This window comes from Temnothorax nylanderi, unplaced genomic scaffold, assembly GCF_030848795.1.
Source record: "Temnothorax nylanderi isolate EJ_2023f unplaced genomic scaffold, tnyl_v1.0 TNYL_tig0021_pilon, whole genome shotgun sequence".
In the NCBI taxonomy this organism is placed as follows: Eukaryota; Metazoa; Arthropoda; class Insecta; order Hymenoptera; family Formicidae; genus Temnothorax; species Temnothorax nylanderi.
In genome coordinates, this window is record NW_027249083.1 from 107,719 (window position 1) to 123,764 (window position 16,046).

At 38.7% G+C, this 16,046-nt stretch overlaps 1 long non-coding RNA gene across 1 annotated transcript in view; it reads right to left on the minus strand.

Annotated features, from left to right (window-relative positions):
* Positions 1–16,046, minus strand: part of LOC139769263 (uncharacterized) — a 48,919-nt gene that overhangs the window by 32,015 nt on the left and 858 nt on the right. The window contains exons 2-4 of the long non-coding RNA XR_011717509.1: positions 15,157–15,182; positions 6,217–6,376; positions 5,888–5,937 (exon numbers count right to left, since the gene is read on the minus strand). This is a non-coding gene — a long non-coding RNA (uncharacterized lncRNA). The remainder of the gene's footprint in view (positions 1–5,887; positions 5,938–6,216; positions 6,377–15,156; positions 15,183–16,046) is intronic.

Here is a 16,046-nt window from a genome sequence, read left to right on the forward strand (position 1 = left end):
ATATTTGTTTCTTTGTGGAGTATTGTAACTTCTGATCAATTAAAAACTTACATAAAATAACTAAATTCAATAAACTTAAATACAAGGCCATTAATAAATTCAATAGGAATTTCAAAAAGCATATAATATATATAAAGGGTTTTTTAATAATTACAGAACGAAATGGATAGTAAATATTAGTAATAAGAATATTCCAAAAAACATATCACAGTTCTTAAGTTTAGGAGATAAATTTAGTTTACCTGTTACCAATTATGATGAAAAAGATAGATTACGCATTACTTTAGATACCATAAAAAATGTCGAGATTAATAGTTACAAAATACCGTCAGATGCTTCTAATGGTATACGGAGTGCAATAGTATCGTCATTACAAACTTTCCTTAATAAAGATACTCATATCAATTATTTAGATCGATTTATTTTAAATAAACACAAAAAATGCAAAAAGTTTTTACAAAATAATCAGGATGTATTGGTTACAAAAGCTGACAAGGGCCAGATTACTGTGATTATGAACAAAAGTGATTATATTAACCAACTGCTTCTCTCCTTAAGGATGAATCCACATATAAAAAATTAAATAAGGATCCAAACAAAAAGTTAATGTTGAAACTCAACCAACTAGTTAAGACATATGGCACGGAGAGTGAGATCATTGATGATCCTACTTTCTACTGCTTAAGGTGCACTAATGGCAATCTCCTACAATGTTATGGATTGCCAAAGGTTCACAAAAATGGTTTCCCTTTACGCATTATCGTTTCGACACTGAGTAGCCCGTTGTATAACATAGCAAGCTTTTTACATGAAGTCTTGTCTGAGTCAGGATGTAGGCCTAAATCCTTTATAAAAGACAGTTGGTCTTTTGCACAGATTATTAAAAAAGAAACTATCAATAGTGATCAAATCCTTGTTTCACTTAACGTTACAGCACTCTTTACTAATATTCCGAAAGAATTGGTGCTGAAGGGAATTGAAAAAAGATGGCACATAATTTCTTTAAAGACTAAATTTACGTTACCACAGTTTTTGTATGCCATTGATCTGGTTTTAAGCTCTACATGTTTTTGTTTTAACGGCCAGGTATATAAACAAGTTTTTGGTAGCACAATGGGTTCTCCACTCTCTCCAATCTTAGCCGATATTGTAATGGATGATTTGGAGACCTATTGTCTTGGTGCGCTTGATTTTATAATACCATTTTTTCGCAGATATGTGGACGATATCTTCGCTATAGTACCTGTCACAAAATTAAATGATATACTCGAGGTATTTAATAACTACCATCCACGCCTTAAGTTTACACATGAAATATAGAACGCAATAATTCGCTTTCTTTTCTGGATACCGTGGTTATTAGGAATGGAGTAGTTTGATTTTACGGATTGGTATCGGAAACCTACGTTTTCCGCTATATTAATTATTTTTCCATACAGTCACCCTTTAAAATATAAAATAAACACAGTAACAAGTTTAATTGACAGAGCCATCCTACTCGCTGAAAAACGCTTCCATCTTTCGAATATTAACACGGTTAGAGAGATCTTATTGAATAACTCATTTCCAATGGAAGTTATAAATAAAAAAAGTGTGCAAATTAGAAACTTGCACATTGCTTCCTCATTATTACAGATCGCTACCATTACTCCTATTTTATTTCGCTCACAAAGTTTCTCTTATGAGGAAGCTCCTCTTATGAGGAAGCTTGTATTTTATTCGATGCATAATTATTAGTATTTATTAGTTTGGCTTCCTCATGTAGTGATGAGGAAGCAATGTGCAAGTTTCTAATTTGCACACTTTTTTTAATTTTAAATTTAATTTTTTTATGAATTGATAGAGAGTCAGCTTATATATAGTAGCACAAGTGGGGTTTTACAATCGACGCAATGTCAAATCGATGTTGACTTTGGGAGTTCAGGCTACATGGTCTATACATGGTCTATACATTCGCATATAAAGCCTTTAATCGCGTATAAAGTTGAGTCTAATCAACCAAATCCTAAATAAGTATATATGAAATTATAGGGGCAGAAAAGACCGAAGAAGATAATAGAATTAGAAATAGCCCGATATCTCCAAATTTGCGGAAGTTATATAGCTATCACAGACATTTCTAAAAAAATAATGGACCTTTGATCGCGTATAAAGCTGGATCTAATCAACCAAATCTTAAAGAATCATATAGTTCGTATGTAAGATATTTATCGGCGATAAAAGCTAGCTGTCGATTAAAGAATGGAGAGAATTGTCTATCAACCCTTATTTGCCAAGTTTAATATAATCGCTTAAAAACTTTCAGTCAACTAGAAAAATAACATTCGATCGGTATTGGCATCGATATATTAATCAAATTTCTATTCTCAGAACTTCAGAACATAAATTTGAAAAATGTCTCGAATTTTAAAGTGCTATAAAAAGTGTTCTCAATATGTAAAAAAACAAAGCTCTCCTTAATAAAAACTAAATAGACATATATTTTAAAGAATTGAAAAAGTAATATTACATTTAAAAAAATCCTAAGTTTCTTATTATTTTAATTTAAATTTCAGATTTTAATAAAGTTTAATTTAAATCCTAATTGCAATAATATTTAAACTAAGAATGTTATTATATAAGAATATTGTAACATATATATAAGAATATTTTAACATATATATTTACATAAAATCAAATGTAACAAAAAAGATTATAAAAGTAATATCATGAGATTAATGTTATTAATGTTATTTAATTTTAATTATTGAAGATTTAATTATGTAAACGTCGGATCTGGAATTTATTTTTTTTGTCTAAAAATAAAAATACATTGTTTATCGTGTTTTTAGAAAGTACAAAAATTCGGAATAAAGTAAAACAATCATTGGAAATAATGAGAACACAAATTGCTGAACTTTTAATTATCTTTATCTCAACTTATGTCTGAAAAACAATTAATGCAGGTAAATTCGCGATCGAACGTGCGCACACATTTGTCATGAGCCATACGGCTGCATGACAAGCATCGTTTGTTATTGAGAGCCGACGAAACGGCGTGGTGTTAACTTTGCCCCGGAAGTTTTTCACTTTTGTCACTCTAAAAACATAAAAAGGACTAAACAAAAAGTAGACCCAAATGGCAAACTCGTCGTAGCTCGACGAAATTTGACGGAATCTTCATATCGGCTTCAGAATCATGCCGGAGTAAGAATTTTTGTTGACACTCGTTTGAAACAGAAGCGGTAACGCGCAAAAAGAATCATGAGAAAGACGATAAGTGTGATTGTGAACAACACCAGCGTGAAAAGGTAAAAAAAATCAACTTTTCTGTTATTCGGCAAATAATAATAAAGTGAGAAGCATTCGCCATATGTACAGTATGTCCCATATTAAATGCCCTAGGCAAAAATATCTCGAAAAATATAGAAGATATGGAAAAACGTTTTAGACGAAAGTTGTAGGATATCAAAAAGAACAAATAATGGTAAAATTAATAACTGCTTGAATGTGTACTTACTCATGTAGACTCTGAATTATTGTATTATGTTTTATTCTTATATGTTGTTTTAAATTCTCATAGTCCGATAAATAAGATATTATTTTTCCACATTTATTACATTTCGCCTTATGTTCTGGTAAGTCCGAGTAATATTGCCGTAGCTTATCAGGTAGTGTGTGTTCTTTATCGGGAAATATTCCATGTCTACTTAAGTGTGTCCTTAATGTTCTTATCGTGTTCTTTCTAGATACCTGAATTTCTTTTTCACATTTCCTGCACTTTATCAGCGAATCTTCTAATCGGTCGAAATAATCCCACAACTCGCTGCGTTTTAGCTGTTTCGGTAAATCCATTATATTCCGTTTAGTGTTATATACAGGGTGTCTGATACTAATCGTGATGCAGAAATCGTCTCAACAAGCGTTTACAAAACTGTTCAGAAAGGTCGAAGAGAGCTGAATTTATTTATCAGGATATATGTAAATATGGATTATAACTTAAGTATTTATTTCATATTTCAAGTATTTCAATTTATTAAGTATTTATGTAAATTATTAAGTAGTTCAATTATATCCAATTAAAAAAAATAAATTTAACTTCGCAATTGCAGAATTTTATTTTTTATCAAGTGTCATTTAATTTGCAGTATTTTAATTTTTTTAATATTTTAATTTATTATGTTTAAGTTCCTACCTACCCGTATTTCTATTCGTATATTTTCCTGCCTCTTCGTATTTTTGTTCATTTGTGCTTATACCTATTTGCGAACTTCTACCTATCCGTATTCTTATTTATTACACAAATGAGAAGTAAAACCGCGGATACTATGGGTATCTAATCGTACTTAATTGTGTTGGATAAATCTAGCGGAATCACCTAATCGCGATTTACACTTACATTTTGGTCAATATAGACCGTACGTATATGATGTGTAATTTTCATATTTCTTGTGGTCAGATTGGACCTACCTATTTGGGTTGTTCCTGGCCAAATCCATTCTGGCTGTACATCAGCCAGAAAATGAGAAGGAGACGAACTCCTTCGATACCGGCTGATTATCAGTGCCGGTAGATTATAACGTTACGGTTACGAATTATCGATTATGAATCATTACGGTCGTTAACGAAAGCGCGTTAATCCATATCTAAAAAAGAGATGTAAAGTTTATTGTTGTCGCTTTTCCGCGATGCCGATTAGTTCTCTTGCTGCGCTTACTTCATTTGCAGCTGTCATTGTATATTTTGACAGTTGTGTGTATCAAGGAGTTAATAGTGTAATAGTAATAGCATAATGTTAAAGCTAAATAGCGAGCGCGAAGCGCGCGTCTGTAGTGTCTAGTTATATAAGAAAAAGATAAATAATCACGTTCATAAATAAAATATTAATTAAATTTAAATTTAACTTAATTTTGCATTTAATTTCTCAACACGCGTAATTATTACCTTTTTCAATCAAGAAATCGAAATTATAGAAAGCAAGAAAGAGTTATATATCAAAGAATGCAAAGAATATGTTAACCGCGTTTTAAGTTTTAATCGAAATCGTCGCGATTATATCTCTATCGCAAATATCTGAATTTAAATGGCATTGTACACGAAAGAACCAAAATTTAAAAATTAATCGATCAATAAATCAACGAAGAGGCAAACAATTTTTAGTATAATCTGAGTCGCGAACCGAACTGCGAAATAAATCGCGAACATTATTTGATCTTCCTCAAATATCAAGTGAGATCCAACATTCAGAATAAATGACGTGAGATCCAAAAGGGAATATAGTTTCATAAGCAATATATTCATGCAATAAGTATCGTAATCAATATAAAGAATTTGTCATATTCTCGCGCAAGTTACATTTGTCTTTATAAATTTTCACAAATATCATATATATTTATATAAATAACTTGTTACTTTATTACAAAATGTTTTTAAAATTATGGTTAATACGACATATGAAATATGTATCATCTTACTAGACTATATTATGCATTTTAATATAATAGAAAATAGATATAAAAACTATCAACTTTCAGATATTTCTATAACACAAGAAAATTATTCTGCTTCGCGATAAAATATTTACTGGATCTCACGTCATTTTATTTTGTTTTATTTATTGATGCAAAGCCAAGAGCTACTAGATGGACAGACTATAAAAGATTAAGATAAAATCGGCATGTTATACATATATGTTACGCGAGAGCAGTCTCCCGTAAACACAATAAATCAATAAATGATGGAGCTCTAGGATTTATTATTCAACCTAGTCTGATTTAGTCTATCCATTTTTAGGGTAACGGATCTGTGACAAGTTGCACTTATCTGCATTATTAGATGAGAATAATACATAAATATACAACTAATATTCACAGATTTATCACCCCATTATAAAAAAAAAGTCACTCACCGACCGATGCGCAACGGGCGGAGTTATTCAGCCACGTAGCTACGATGATTCTGTAACACAAAAATGAAAGATTCAAATTAAATAGACGCTGAAAATAATCAATGTTTCAAGAAATAATTTCTACATACGTCTAATTCGTCTTTTAATTACATTTACTAATATAATTAACCTATTTCCCGGGGAAAACCTTTATGAGAATAAACTTTTATAAAATTTTAGATAAAATTTCGGTCTCTCTAATTATTTGATTATTTCTTACTTATCCGAGATAAATTGGCCCGAATAAATGGGAAAGAGCTATTAATTTTAAGATAAGAAATAACACTCACCACAAAGTTGCTCCGCCGGGGCCCGATGCTCTTTGCCAGGCCTCCTTCTCCTCTCAGAACGTCTGGGTGGTCAGGCCTTCTCCTCCTTCCACTCCTCCTTCCGTTGCACAGGACACTCACGGAATCGCTGTGCAATATTTCGCGATCGAGTACGAAGTAACTGTAATAATACGATCGCGACACTTTATATTAGACACTCCCGAGATGAAACAATCTCTGTTCTATACGGCGCGCTCTATTATTTTAAATCCGACGATTCACCGAGCTGCTTTTCCCACTGAGCGCGGCTAACTTCATACCGATGCCGCGCGGCTACAACGCGAGTCGAGTCAACGCTGCAATGGCCGAATTGAAACGAGCGAACCGTTCGAAGATATACACGCTCGAGACACGCTGCGACACAGCTCGAGCGCATAAATTCCTCGAGAATTTCACAATTACGAATGCAATTAAACGGTCGACACACCACGCATCATCGCGCTTCATTATTCTAAATCACGCGACTCACATATATTCCGTCACATTAAATATCCCACGATAATCCGACGATTCGCGTATTACGCTGCGTTCTCGAAGTGCAAAAGCGACGCCGACGGCCAGATTATTCAATATATCAATGAATGATTGGAACGGAAATACAAGAAACGGAATATTCGGCGTGCATTAATTCTGTATTCACTTGACTCGATTTTCTGTAGAGGAGCGTGAGGCGCGTGCTGCGCAACGAATCAGCGGCTTCGGCCACATTCGTGAGTCGCGAACGGCGGGAATTAGCATCGGTTGTGCAAACGGGATAACGGATGGTTAAAATAAAGGCTGCATCTCTCTGATATACCTGCGATATCATCGTGATTGGCTATCGCGATGGAACAACGCTACGTACACGGAGTCGCTCGCTCGGCTGCCTGTCCGAGCATCGGAACGTGAATGATAGTGCGAGCGCGACCGTCGCGGGCCGCGGGCCGCGGGTAGAGTTCCTGTAAGTAGAGTTGTGCCAATACCGTAGCTTTGTCTCACTCCCACTAACTTCTTGTCGATAAATGGCGGAGCCAATCAGCGAAAGGAACACCATTGGCTTAACTCTTCCTTGACCAACACTAGCCGCGGGCGACGCGGCGCGCGGCGCGGCGACCGTTTTTGTAAACACCACGCGGCACGGCGTACGAAAAATAAAGTCGAGCGCCCGCATGCCTACGGTATCGACGCCGGCAATACTTACCTGATAACGTTTAATATACCTAGCGGTACAGAATTAATAACGTACGTCGAATATATATTCCGTTTCTTGTATTTCGATGAATGCGCTATTATCGCATATCTTCCGCGTTGTTTCGCGGATCCATATTAGCATATTGCACGAAACGATAATCCCTCTCTCAATAATAATATTTCGATCTGAGGAAGAAACGATTCAAAATGAAGAATAGTAAAGCGAGCTTTCGCGTAATCGGTTCTTTGCTCAATTCTTGCAACAATTTTTATTATATAATATAAAAGTCTTTATATTCCGCGTCTCCCGCGAAAAAATTTTTATATATAATATAAAAATCTTTTATATTATAAAGAAACAAGCGCAAAGAGCCGACTGTGCGAAAGCTCGCATTACCATTATTTTGAATCGTTTCTTCCTCAGATCGAAATATTATTGAGAGAGAAATTATCGTCTTGTACAATGTGCTAATATGGGCCCACGAAACAACGTAAAAAATATGCAATAATAGACTATTCATCGAAACACGAGAAACAGAATATTCAGCATACGTTAATTTTGTACCGCTATAAGATATATTGGTATATTAAAGGCTCGGGCAGATGAAAAAATTTAAGCAGTAAGGACCGTGAACTTAAGCAGTAAGCAAATCAGCCAATCACAGTCAAGAACTTAAGGCACGGCCCTAAGTCTGAAATCCCATGGTGCGGAATGGAAGTGCGGAATAGAGAATGCGTCATAGACACAGCCAATCAGAGCTATGCCGCATCAACGCATTCTGCAAATGTCTCCCGCCCTGTGCGCATGGTGCGTCATAGACGAGCAATGACGCATCTGGAATTAAAATAATTGCTATAATAAACATTTTATTAAAATAATTCAAACGTTTTTATAAAAAATAATCTTTGTAATAGCAATAATAATTATTAATATAACATTAAATGAAATTTTATATTGAATATGAAAAAGTTGAAAACAATATTTTTAAATTTTTGAACTGCATTGACGCATTTTTGGTCATTTTTCTGCACCATGTGAACAGGCCGGTCAAAGATTTGCGGAATGCGGAATGCGTGATGCAGCCTCGGCACAGTACTGTTGGTCTCGATCATACACGCCATACAGTATTGTTGACGTTTTTTGCTAAAACTGTTTTGTGTGAATATGGAAACCAAAATAATGATGGTTGAAGAGTCTATTAAAGTTTTAATGAAAGTATACATGAGAGGTATAAGGTTATGGCTCTATGACGCAAATCTTTAACGCAACTGCGCCACGAACGCATGCAGGAAAAATCGTAAACACTGCGGCATAGCTCTGATTGGCTGTGTCTATGACGCATTCTCTATTCCGCACTTCCATTCCGCACCATGGGATTTCAGCCTCAGCCATCCTCCGGCGTGCATTTAATCCATCGGCCATCCACTAGCCATCTTCTGGCGTGCGTTTAATCCACCGCCCATCCTCCGGCGAGCGTTTAATCCATCGGCCATCCACCAGCCATCCTCCGGCGTGCGTTCAATCCACCGGCCATCCTCCGGCGTGCGTTTAATCCATCGGCCATCCACTAGCCATCCTCCGGCGTGCGTTTAATCCATCGGCCATTCACCAGCCATCCTCCGGCGTGCGTTTAATCCACCAGCCATCCTCGGGCGAGCGTTTAATCCATCGGCCATTCACCAGCCATCCTCCGGCGTGCGTTTAATCCATCGGCCATCCACTAGCCATCTTCTGGCGTGCGTTTAATCCACCGGCCATCCTCCGGCGAGCGTTTAATCCATCGGCCATCCACCAGCCATCCTCCGACGTGCGTTCAATCCACCGGCCATCCTCCGGCGTGCGTTTAATCCATCGGCCATCCATCAGCCATCCTCCGGCGTGCGTTTAATCCATCGGCCATTCACCAGCCATCCTCCGGCGTGCGTTCAATCCACCGGCCATCCTCGGGCGAGCGTTTAATCCATCGGCCATCCACCAGCCATCCTCCGGCGTGCGTTCAATCCACCGGCCATCCTCCGGCGAGCGTTTAATCCATCGGCCATCCACCAGCCATCCTCCGGCGTGCGTTCAATCCACCGGCCATCCTCGGGCGAACGTTTAATCCATCGGCCATCCACCAGCCATCCTCCGGCGTGCGTTTAATCCATCGGCCATCCACTAGCCATCCTCCGGCGTGCGTTTAATCCATCGGCCATCCACCAGCCATCCTCCGGCGTTCGTTTAATCCATCGGCCATCCTCCGGCGTGCGTTTAATCCATCGGCCATCCACCAGCCATCCTCCGGCGTGCGTTTAATCCACCGGCCATCCACCAGCCATCCTCCGGCGTGCGTTCAATCCACCGGCCATTCTCCGGCGAGCGTTTAATCCATCGGCCATCCATCAGCCATCCTCCGGCGTGCGTTTAATCCACCGCCCATTCTCCGGCGTGCGTTCAATCCACCGGCCATCCTCCGGCGTGCGTTTAATCCATCGGCCATCCACCAGCCATCCTCCGGCGTGCGTTTAATCCATCGGCCATCCACCAGCCATCCTCTGGCGTGCGTTTAATCCACCGGCCATCCTCCGGCGAGCGTTTAATCCATCGGCCATCCACCAGCCATCCTCCGGCGTGCGTTCAATCCACCGGCCATTCACCAGCCATCCTCCGGCGTGCGTTTAATCCATCGGCCATCCACCAGCCATCCTCCGGCGTGCGTTTGATCCATCGGCCATCCTCCGGCGTGCGTTTAATCCACCGGCCATCCTCCGGCGTGCGTTTAATCCATCGGCCATCCATCAGCCATCCTCGGGCGAGCGTTTAATCCATCGGCCATCCACCACCCATCCTCCGGCGTGAGTTCAATACACCGGCCATCCTCCGGCGTGCGTTTAATCCATCGGCCATCCATCAGCCATCCTCCGGCGTGCGTTTAATCCATCGGCCATCCACCAGCCATCCTCTGGCGTGCGTTTAATCCACCGGCCATCCTCCGGCGAGCGTTTAATCCATCGGCCATCCACCAGCCATCCTCCGGCGTGCGTTCAATCCACCGGCCATTCACCAGCCATCCTCCGGCGTGCGTTTAATCCATCGGCCATCCACCAGCCATCCTCCGGCGTGCGTTTGATCCATCGGCCATCCTCCGGCGTGCGTTTAATCCACCGGCCATCCTCCGGCGAGCGTTTAATCCATCGGCTATCCACCAGCCATCCTCCGGCGTAAGTTCAATCCACCGGCCATCCTCCGGCGTGCGTTTAATCCATCGGCCATCCATCAGCCATCCTCCGACGTACGTTTAATCCACCGCCCATCCATCAGTCCTCCTCCTTACTTACTCGGTTAGGAGGAGCGCGTGCCCCGAGGTCGTGCCCCGGCGGTCACGGTGTTCTAGAGCCAAGCGTGTCAGAGTGGCGTGAGGCCTCGCGGCCGATCGCCGTTAATACTCCCGCGTGATCCGATTCGAGGGACGCCAGGGTTTCGTTTTAATGTCTGCACTATAGTGTAGACATTATGTGTAGCCATGTATGCCATGGCTCGGTGTTTGGATAACTTTATGGGACCAGTATAACATGCAGCGTCAATGAAATTAGAAGTTGTATCGTTAGATAATGAAGATATGGAAGGTGTTGAAGATGTTGTGGATTGAGAATTTGTTGCATTGAAAGAACCACTTTTGTAACAGTATCTTTAACCCTTAGTCTGTAAACCTGGGTCGTTTTCGTCCGGGCGAAAATCAAATGTAGTTGTAACTTTTGAAAACGGGTAAAGAGGGCGCCACTGCGCATCCGTAAAAAAAGTTATGCTCCCCGAGAACCCGCCTACCGAGTTTCAAGGCGCCAGTCCCCCTCCGGCCGTCACAGGAGACACGTAATTCTTGAAAAAACGAGGTTTGCGGCGAACACTTAAGCACTTCATTTCAAAATAATTGCATGCATTATTTTTTTTATGAAAGATACGCTTTTCCCCTTTAATTTCCTTTTTTATTCATTTCGATATCTTTATTTGTCTTAAAGTTATGATTTTTTTAGTAAAACATGATTTTACCAGTTGTAGTTGTAGTTGCTCCACTTTTAAATAAAAATTATGTGAAAAAATTAAATTGCTAATAATTTTATGATTGATACTTCAAATTGAAGGTTTGAATTACCTCCATGAATTTTTTTAGATTTTTTGTAACACTTTAACACTTAAAAAAAACGTCAGGACGAAACCCTGATAACCGCCAACGATAGAAAACGATAAAAAATTTCTTATCGTTTTTAATACGGTTAGTGAATCGTTTATTTACGGTACTCTATCAGAAACTCACGTTACAAAATACTTGGAATCTTATCGTAAATGTCTTATCAGCTGCACATTAGTTTCTATCGTTTTTAATGCGGTTAGTGAATCGTTTATTTACGATACTCCATCAGAAACTCACGTTACAAAATACTTGGGATCCTATCGTAAATGTCTTATCAACTGCACATCAGTTTCTATCGTTTTTAATATGGTTAATGAATCGTTTGAATCGGTTTTAGTCAATCCATTTCAATCGTTACGAATAGGAATCAGATTCATACCGATTCATTTCTTTCAATCGGTTTTTATCATTTTGAAGAACGCCGGGAACGGGGCAACTAGCGCCAGAAGGTCCTTATAGGAAGAGATCCCTCCAGTTACGATACTGGATTTCTCTGCTTTTTGCCTCGCAGGGGGTCTGCTTATATATTATGACTGGATGTATTTTAAATACGAGAAGCGCTTTCCATCATGCGCGAACTAGCGGGATTGTCGCGAACTAATCGCCGATTGGTTGATGCGGATTCAATTTATATCATTGATATACGATAGAAAACGAACCGATTTGCTGCTGTAAAGAAGATGATAAGTTGTATGTCAGAAAATCCTGATAAGAAACGATAGATGTATCAGTTCGGTTAAGTCCGTATAAATATCGACGAAATGTCTATCGTTTTAACCTTATAAAAACATATGCAAAGTAGAAGGTTTTCAAACGATTCAATTTATATCATTGATATACGATAGAAAACGAACCGATTTGCTGCTGTAAAGAAGATGATAAGTTATATGTCAGAAAATCCTGATAAGAAACGATAGATGTATCGGTTTGGTTAAGTCGTATAAATATCGACGAGATGTCTATCATTTTAACCTTATAAAAACATATGCAAAGTAGAAGGCTTTCAAACGATTCAATTTATATCATGGATATACGATAGAAAACGAACCGATTTGCTGCTGTAAAGAAGATGATAAGTTATATGTCAGAAAATCCTGATAAGAAACGATAAATGTATCGGTTCGGTTAAGTCATATAAATATCGATGAGATGTCTATCATTTTATTCTTATATATCCGTATTAATGCATACGGTAAAATTATTACCATAAATAACGATATATATTATATCGTGTATATACGTTTGATTCAGACGGGCAATAATTGTACATATAGAAAACGATTCATAACTATAAAATTTGTATAGTTATTTTCTTATTCGGATCTAAAACGATAGAAACCGATTCGATTCGATTAATGTTTTATCTGTCTTCTAAATATGCAACGATAGAACCGATAAGATACGATTAAAAACGATACAGATATAGCCGTTTTTAATCGTTTTCTATCGGAGATGGTTACCAGGGAAACGACCCAGGTTTACAGACTAAAGGTGCCAAAAAAACGTTTACAGACTAAGGGTTAAAAATGCTCTGTAAATTAGGTATGAATAAAATTTAGTTTATTATTAGATAACTGATTAAAATTACTTAAAATATTGATAAATAAATATTTATTTATTTTAGAAATATCAGTATCCGTTATTCAAACCCGATTTTCTATTCCCTCTATTTTTTATATAAAAGAAATCTAATTACGACAAATAGATATCACCTCTTCCTTCTAGTAAGAATTAAATCATGACTAATTATCACCACCAAGAATCTTAAGAATGTAAAGAATCTTAAATAATTTAATCTGTACAGTAACATGATTCCATAAATTAAACTACTTAGTAATTCTAAACTCTCCATTCTCAATTCTCAATTCTAAATTCTAAATTCTAAATTCTAAATTCCAAATTCTAAATTCCAAATTCTAAATTCTAAATTCTAAATTCTAAATTCTAAATTCTAAATTCTAAATTCTAAATTCTAAATTCTAAATTCTAAATTCTAAATTCTAAATTCTAAATTCTAAATTCTAAATTCTAAATTCTAAATTCTAAATTCTAAATTCTAAATTCTCAATTATTGGCTGATCAGTTCAAATATACTATTTGATACGCGTATCAAGAGATCGGTGTAAACTAGGCCATTAAAACGAAACCCTGGCGTCCCTCGAATCGGATCACGCGGGAGTATTAACGGCGATCGGCCGCGAGGCCTCACGCCACTCTGACACGCTTCCCAGGTAGCAAGACTCGTCATTTTGACGTCAATTGACGTCAAAAGTCTGTCATTTTGACGTCTTTTGACGTCATTTGACGTCAAAATGACGAGTGCTTGCTACGTGGGTTGGCTCTAGAACACCGTGACCGCCGGGGCACGAAGCCCTCGGGGCACGCGTTCCTCCTAACCGAGTAAGTAAGGAACCGATGAAAGTAGTGGTATTTCACCGGCGATGTTGCCATCTCCCACTTATGCTACACCTTTCATGTCTCCTTACAGTGCCAGACTAGAGTCAAGCTCAACAGAATCTTCTTTCCCCGCTAATTTTTCCAAGCCCGTGAAGCATACCCGCCGTTGGACGCCTTTAATTAATTTTTATTAGAATAGAGTTGTTTTCGAAATAATAAAAATTATATCGACACTTTATCCAAATGATTCTGGAGCGATTGGATTTAAAAAAAATATTTTTTAGACACTTTCTGCTAATTATACGCTTAATTGATTTTAATTAATTGTGATTATTGTATGGTTTTCCAAACTCTGAAAAGTTTTTTCCAAATATCTCCAAATGATTTCCAAACGATTGGATAAGATAATTTTCAATAATTTTTAATTTGTTTGCCAACTGGAGGTGTCGTACGGCCGTACGTTCCCGAATCGAGCAACGCGATTGGTCGAAACTTTACTGTTACTGTTACGAAAAAGTGTGTGTCCGGGGCTTTAGATCCGATCTACAATGGGTGTTGTAAGTCGTAAGTCGTAAGAATTGACCAATCACAGTCCATTATTCTCCTTGCGGTCGAAGAATAATGAACTGTGATTGGCCAATTCTTACGACTTACGACTTAAAACATCCATTGTAGATCGGGTCTTAATCAATAAAAAGGTCTTAAAGTCTTAGGCCCGGTCTACAATGGGTGTCGTAACTGTCGTAAGTCGTTAGTCGTAAGAAATTGACCAATCATTAGTTGATTATTCTCTTCAAATTCGATTGTGATTGGTCAATTTCTTACGACTACTTACGACAGTTACGACACCCATTGTAGACCGGGCCTTAATGCCTGCAACGTAGACATCAAAACAATCGATACACGGAAAATCAGAATGTATAGCTGCGAGATACGTTCAGACGATGAAATACACGTCTGTCATCTGTCATAAGACCAACGGTCTCGCGAAAAACTCACTTCGAGAGGCTCGCGCGACGTCTTTTCGGCGAATACAGACGGAAGAACCGTAAAGATTGAGTTTCTAACATTAATTACGCACGCGAAACAAAACGTAACGTAACGTTACCGTCCGTCCGTCCGTTTATCTGTCGCTATTTAGATACTAAAAGATGTCAATACGTACCTCACGACGACGGTGCATCCTTGCTCCTGGAGTGATGGAGAGATGGAGATAACTTGGGTCGTTCATTGTCGATGCCGAAATCGCAATAACGCGATTACACACGCGACGTAGGTTACGACGAGCACTTTATTACGCGATCAGTTTCACGTGAGATTATGTAGATTCACTTCTGCGAACGGTAAGTCGCAGGAACCACAGTGCGGTGCGATTCGAACGCGATACGTGTTAGCGCGTTTTTGCAACCGACCGCCATATTGAAACTATCGAACGGGCAAAGTGGCGATCCTCGAATAAGAAGAATTGAAACGGCCGGCGAAGTCGCGATAATTTTACGTATATATTAATGTAGAATTATGCTGGGTCTACAATGCGAGTCGCAAAGTCGTGAGTCGCAAGAATTGACCAATCACAGTCGAATTTGAGGAGAATAATCGACTGTGATTGGTCAATTCTTGCGACTCACGACTTTGCGACTCGCATTGTAGACCCAGCATTAAGATCCGACGTGTATCCAAAATAATGGAAAATAGTCGTTATAAATACGACCAATTATAGAATATGCACGTACATACCTATACATATATATATGATCGTTTTCGGACAATCGCCAGAATCGCGATATAACGGCGCTTCGTCAAGACGAAGTTACTTCGCGAGACACTCCCGACGTTTTCTCGCGCGCGAGATTCACTTTCGATTCCCGTGAAACTCTTCTTCTCAGCTTCTCTTTCTTTCCTCGTGAAATAGCACCCGATCCCAAAGTTTCCGGATTCGCCAAACGATTTGAACGATTTGAACGCGAGCCGGCCACGACGATAATCGACATTATCGACTGTCGAGTGTCGCGTTGGGCGCGAATCGAATCGCTCGGATCTCGGATCTCGGATTAC